Source organism: Oryctolagus cuniculus, chromosome 7 (assembly GCF_964237555.1).
Source record: "Oryctolagus cuniculus chromosome 7, mOryCun1.1, whole genome shotgun sequence".
In the NCBI taxonomy this organism is placed as follows: Eukaryota; Metazoa; Chordata; class Mammalia; order Lagomorpha; family Leporidae; genus Oryctolagus; species Oryctolagus cuniculus.
In genome coordinates, this window is record NC_091438.1 from 143133745 (window position 1) to 143139816 (window position 6072).

The window sequence follows — 6072 nt, forward strand, 5'->3', positions numbered from 1 at the left end:
GAAGGCCCTCAGAGGACAGGGCTTGGACTTAGGGACAGCCTCTCGCTGGCTCCCAGTTCTCAGGATGGAAAGCTGTTTGTTGTTCCCTCCCCCCCTCCCAAAAGATTTATTTATTCTAAAGGTGGAGTTTCAGAGGCAGAGAGAAATGTCTTCCATGCGCTGGTTCACTCCCCAACTGTCCTCCAGCCCGGGACTGGGCTAGGTGGAGCCAGGAGCTTCCTCGTCTCCCACGTGGGTGCAGGGGCCCAAGCACGGGGACCATCTTCCACTGCTTTCCCAGGCGCATTAGCAGGGAGCTGGATGGGAAGTGCAGCAGCTGGGACCCCAACCGAGGTCTATATAGGATGCTGCAGGCGGGCAGCTTAGCTGCCTGGGTTGCTGCTTTCTATGCGTAGTGATTGGCGTCTGTTTCAGAGGGTGAAGCTAATTCTTCAGGGCTTGAGGGTCCCTCTCTGGGGCTTCCCTGAGCTGATGGGCCCCGAAGGGTTTTCCTTCCCAGTCTGCACATCCTGAGCCTCAATGTTTGGCCTTCAATCCAAAAACTCATCAGTCTGAAACCTTGAGGCCCACACACAAGCGTCCTGACTTCCAGCATGATCCTGGTGGTTGGGTGCTCTGGCTCTAGATTGAGACCTTGCAAATTCTGCTGGCAAAGTTGTTTAACCTAGTCTGATGTGGACGGTAGTGCTTACCTGAGAGTTGCAAAGGAAAAAAGTTGGGAAAAGCACTGGGTCCAAAACCTGGCATCCAGTGCATTCCCCAAGGCGGCAGTTGCTGGCTTTTGAATTGTAACTGCAAATAAGTGATTTTCCCAGTCACTGTGCTGTGTTCTTTGCTTACTAATTTTTTTAAAAATTTATTTATTTATTTATTTATTTGAGAGGTAGAGTTACAGACAGTGAGAGGGAGAGACAGAGAGAAAGGTCTTCCATATGCTGGTCCACTCTCCAGATGGCTGCAACGGCTGGAGCTGTGCCGATCTGAAGTCAGGAGCCAGGAGCTTCTTCCGGGTCTCCCATGCGGGTGCAGAGGCCCAAGCACTAGGGTCGTCTTATACTGCTTTCTCAGGCCATTAGCAGAGAGCTAGATGGGAAGAGGAGCAGCCGGGGCTAGAACCGGTGCCCATTTGGGATGCTGGCGCCGCAGGCAGAGGATTAACCAATGCGCCACAGCACTGGCCCGTTTTGCTTACTATTTTTAAATTTTATTTCCGGTATGGGAGATTTTTAAACACTGATTTTCTTTCTTTCTGCTGGTTTTTTTTGTTTGTTTGTTTGTTTGTTTGTTTTGTTTTTGTTTTTTTTTTGACAGGCAGAGTGGATAGTGAGAGAGACAGAGAGAAAGGTCTTCCTTTGCGGTTGGTTCACCCTCCAATGGCCGCCATGGCTGGCGCGCTGCAGCCGGCGCACCGCGCTGATCCGAAGCCAGGAGCCAGGTGCTTCTCCTGGTCTCCCATGGAGTGCAGGGCCCAAGCACTTGGGCCATCCTCCACTGCACTCCCTGGCCACAGCAGAGAGCTGGCCTGGAAGAGGGGCAACCGGGACAGAACCTGGCACCCCGACCGGGACTAGAACCTGGTGTGCTGGCGCCACTAGATGGAGGATTAGCCTATTGAGCCGCGGCGCCAGCCAACATTGATTTTCAATGTTAAACTTGATGAGACAACAATCTTTGTCGACTATGTTTTCTCATCAAATACCTATGTTTGAAACATGGTAGTCATTAAAATATTTTGAATTCAGAAATAAAAAATAGGGCTGGCACTGTGGCATAGCAAGTAAAGCTGCTGCCTGCAGTGTCAGCATCTCATATATTTCTGTAACTCTTCCAAAGAAAATAAATATTAAAAAAAAAATTTATCCCTGTCCTCATCTTCCACTCCCTTGAGGTTACTATTCCCAAATGTTTTCTCTAGAATCTATCTGCATCTTTAAAAAAAAAGTTATTTATTTGAAAGGCAGAAAGAACAGGAGACCCAGAAAGATCTTCCATCTACTGGTTCACCCCTCAAATGCCTGTAACAGCACAGCCCGGCCAGACCTAAACCAGGAGACTGGAACTCCATCAGGGCTCCCAGCAGGCACCCAAGGCACCCTCTCTCTGTTGCTTCACAGGTGTATTAACAGGAAACTGGATTAGAAGGGCAGGGCAGAGCAGCTAGAACTCCAGCTGGTACTTAACCTGCTGCAACACAATGTTCATCCCATGTATTTCCTTTTAAGCTTTATTTATTTACTTGAAAGGCAGGGTTAGAGAGAGAGAGATCTTCCATCTACTGGTTCACTTCTCAAGGCCAGAACTTGGCTGATCCAAAGCCAAGAGCCAGGAGCTTAATCTAGGTCTCCCACATAGACGTAGGGTCCTAAGCACTTGGGCCATCTTCCCTGCTCTGCCAGGCTATTAACAGGGAGCTGAATCAGAAGTGGAGCAGCCAGGACACGAACCAGCGCCCATACGGGATACCAGCAGTGCAGGCAGCAGCTTTACCTGCTATGCCACTGTGCTGGGCCCTCTCCCCCACCCCATGCATTTCTACATTCTCTTCCTTTGTAGTTTCACATATTCTAGCAACTGCATAAATCCACACTTCTCTCTGACAGAGCACTATTGACTATTTACATACCTAGGAGTCTTCAAAAACTCATAGAAAATTGGCATTATCTTTTTAAGATTTTTATTTGAAAGGCAGAGATAGAGGGAGAGATTGTCCATCTGCTGGTTAACTCCTCAATTAAATGGCCACAATGGCCGGGGCTGGACCTGGCCAAAGCCAGGAACTTCATCCCAGTTTCCTATGTGGGTACAGGGGCCCAAGCACTGCTGCTTTCCCAGGACTCTTGTAGGGAGCTGGCTTGAAAGTGGAGCAGCTGGGACTTGAACCTGCATCCACACAGGATGCCAGCGTCGCAGGAAGGCAAGCTTTACACGCCATGCCACAACATCAGCCCCTATTTTTTTTTTTTTTTGGCCCCTAACTTTTAACTCCATTTCCTCAAAAATTCTTTGAAGTCGTCTGTGTCTTTGTAGCTGAGTCATTATATTATGCTATGATCATGTTTGGGGATAACCAACCCAAGATGGAGAATGGAGAAAAGATGAAGTTGAAAGTTCTTGATGTTGGAGCACACAAGAGATTTGTACTTTTGATATGTTGGCACTGAATTACTGTTACAGGGACAAAACTATGTAAATGAAAAAGCAAGGCAAGATACTTACAGGGAACAAAAAATGCACAACACTCATAAGGGCAGGTATTTGTAAAGCATCTACCTTGTGCCTGGCAGTGTTCTAATACACAGACAGCACCGAGACAGGGCTTTGCAGCTCTTCGATCCAATATGAGGAAAAGAAAGTGAGGTTCCAGGCTCAGGTGGTGGCTGATTTCAAGTCCAGCCTAATGTGTACTCATATCTCTTGACCTCAAGCAAGTCATGTCAACTCCCAGGGCCTGCTTCCTAGGGATAGCAATTCCTCCTTTGCAGGGCTGATGTAAGCATTAACAGGCCATTTGCATGATGTTTTGGATCATTTTAAGTCTCAATACACAGGGGCTGGTGTTGTGAAAGTTAAGTTAGGGCCAGTGCTGCGGCATATTGGGTAAAGCTGTTGTCTGCAGTGCCGGCATCCCACATGCCCACAGGTTCGAGTCCCAGCTGTGTTACTACCGACCAAGCTCTCTGCTAAGGCCTGGGAAAGCAAAATAAGATGGCCCAAGTCCTTGGGCCCCTGCACCCACGTGGGAAACCTGGAAGAAGCTACTGGCTTCAGGTTGGCCCAGCTCAGGCTATTGAGGCCATTTGGGGAGTGAACCAGCAGATAGAAGACTTTCTCTCTCTGCCTCTTTGTAAAAAGAAAAGAAAGGGGGCCGACGCCTTGGCTCAATAGGTTAATCCTCCGCCTGCGGCGCCAGTATCCCATATGGGTGCCGGGTTCTAGCCCTGGTTGCTCCTCTTCCAGTCCAGCTCTCTGCTGTGGCCCGGGAGTGCAGTGGAGGATGGCCCAAGTGCTTGGGCCCTGCACCCGCATGGGAGACCAGGAAGAGGCACCTAGCTCCTGGCTTCGGATCGGCGCAGCGCCAGCCGTGGTGGCCATTTGGGGGGTGAACCAACGGAAGTAAAACCTTTCTCTGTCTATAAATCTGTCAAATAAAAAAAAAAAAAGAAAAGAAAAAAAGTGCATCGACGCTGTGGCGCAGCAGGTTAAAGCTCTGACCTGAAGCGCCGGCATCCCATATGGACCCCGATTCTAGTCCCGGCTGCTCCTCTTCTGAACCACCTCTCTGCTATGGCCTGGGACATCTTGGGGAGTGAACCTCTCTACCTGTCTCTGTAACTCTTTCAAATAAATATATCTTTAGAAAGGAAAAAAAAAAAAAAGGAAGTTAAGCCACCACCTGCAACACTGGCATCCCATATGGGCTGCTCCACTTCCAATTCAGCTCCCGAATAATGTGTCTGGGAAATCAGTGGAAGATGGCCCAAGTCCTTTGGCCGCTGCATTCACATGGCAGGACTGGATGGAGTTCCAGGTTCCTGACTTCACCCCCAGCCCCAGCGATTGCAGTGATTTGGGGAGCAAACTAGCGGATGGAAAGATCTGTTCATCTCTGTAACTCTACCCTTCAAATAAACAAATCTTTAAAAATAACCAGGTCTCAATACACAGCAGTTGTTCCTGAGAATGGGGTTCTTGGGTTGGTGCACCATATGGCAGCATCTGGGTTTGAGCTTTTTTTTCAAAGATATTTATTTGGGGGTCAGCGCTGTAGTGTAGCAGGTAAAGCCAACATCCCATATGGGCACCGGTTCAAGTCCTGGCTGCTCCACTTCCGATCCAGTTCTCTTCTATGGCTTGGGAAAGCAGAAGATGGCCCAAGTCCTTGGGCCCCTGCACTTGCATGGGAGACCTGGAAGAAGCTCCTGGCTTCGAATCAGCACAGCTCCAGCCGTTGCAGCCAATAGGGGAGTGAACCAGAGGATGGAAGACCTCTCTACCTCTCCTTCTTTCTCTGTGTAACTCTAACTTTCAAATAAATAAATAAAGCTTTAAAGAAAAATAAGTAAAAAAATGTTAAAAAAAAAAAAAAAGAAAAAAGGATATGGAATGGGGCCAGCATTGTGGTCTAACAGGTTAAGCCACTGCCTGCAATGCTGGCATCCCCCATAGGCACTAGCTGAAGTCCCGGCTACTCCACTTCCGATCCAGCTCTTTGCTATGGCCTGGGAAAGCAGTAGCAGATGGCCCAGTCCTAGGGCCCCTGCACCCACGTGGGAGACCTGGAAGAATCTCCTGGCTCCTGATCAGCACAGCTCCAGCTGTTGTGACCATTTGTGGAATGAATCAGCAGATGGAAGCTCTTCCTCTGCCTCTCTGTAACTCTGCCTTCCAAATAAACAAATATATCTTAAGAAAAAATAAGTAAAAATTTATTTCTGTGCAAAAATATAGCTGGTGGAGCCGGCATTGTGAAGCATATTAAGTTGCTGCCTGCGACACTGCCACCATTACATGTGGGAGCTGGTGCAGGTTCCAGCAGCTCCAGTGTTGTTTTTTTTTTTTTTTAAGATTGATTTATTTTACTTAAAAGTCAAGAGTTACAGAGAGGCAGAGGCAGAGACAATGTTCTTCCATCCGCTGGTTCACTCCCCAGTTGTCTACAATGGGCAAGAGATGCACCAATCTGAAGCCAGGAGCCAGGGGTTTCTTCCAGGTCTCCCAGGTGGGTGCAGGGGGCCATCTTCCACTGCCTTCCCAGGCCATAGAAGAGAGCTGGATAGGAAATGGAGTAGCCAGGACACGAACCGGCGCCCAAATGGGATGTTGGCACTGCAGGCAGTGGCTTTACCCGCTACGCCAGTGCCAGCCCCTGCTCCACTTCTGACTCAGCTCCCTGGTGGTAGGCCTGAAGAAAGCAGTGCACGATGGCCCAGAAATAATGAATCCACACACACACACACACACAGAGCTGGTAATATGCATTTCCCATGAATTTCTGGAGCCCATGCAATGTCCACTGCAACTTTTGAAAAAATGGAAATTTTTGTTTTAAAGATTTGAAAAGCCAAGACACAG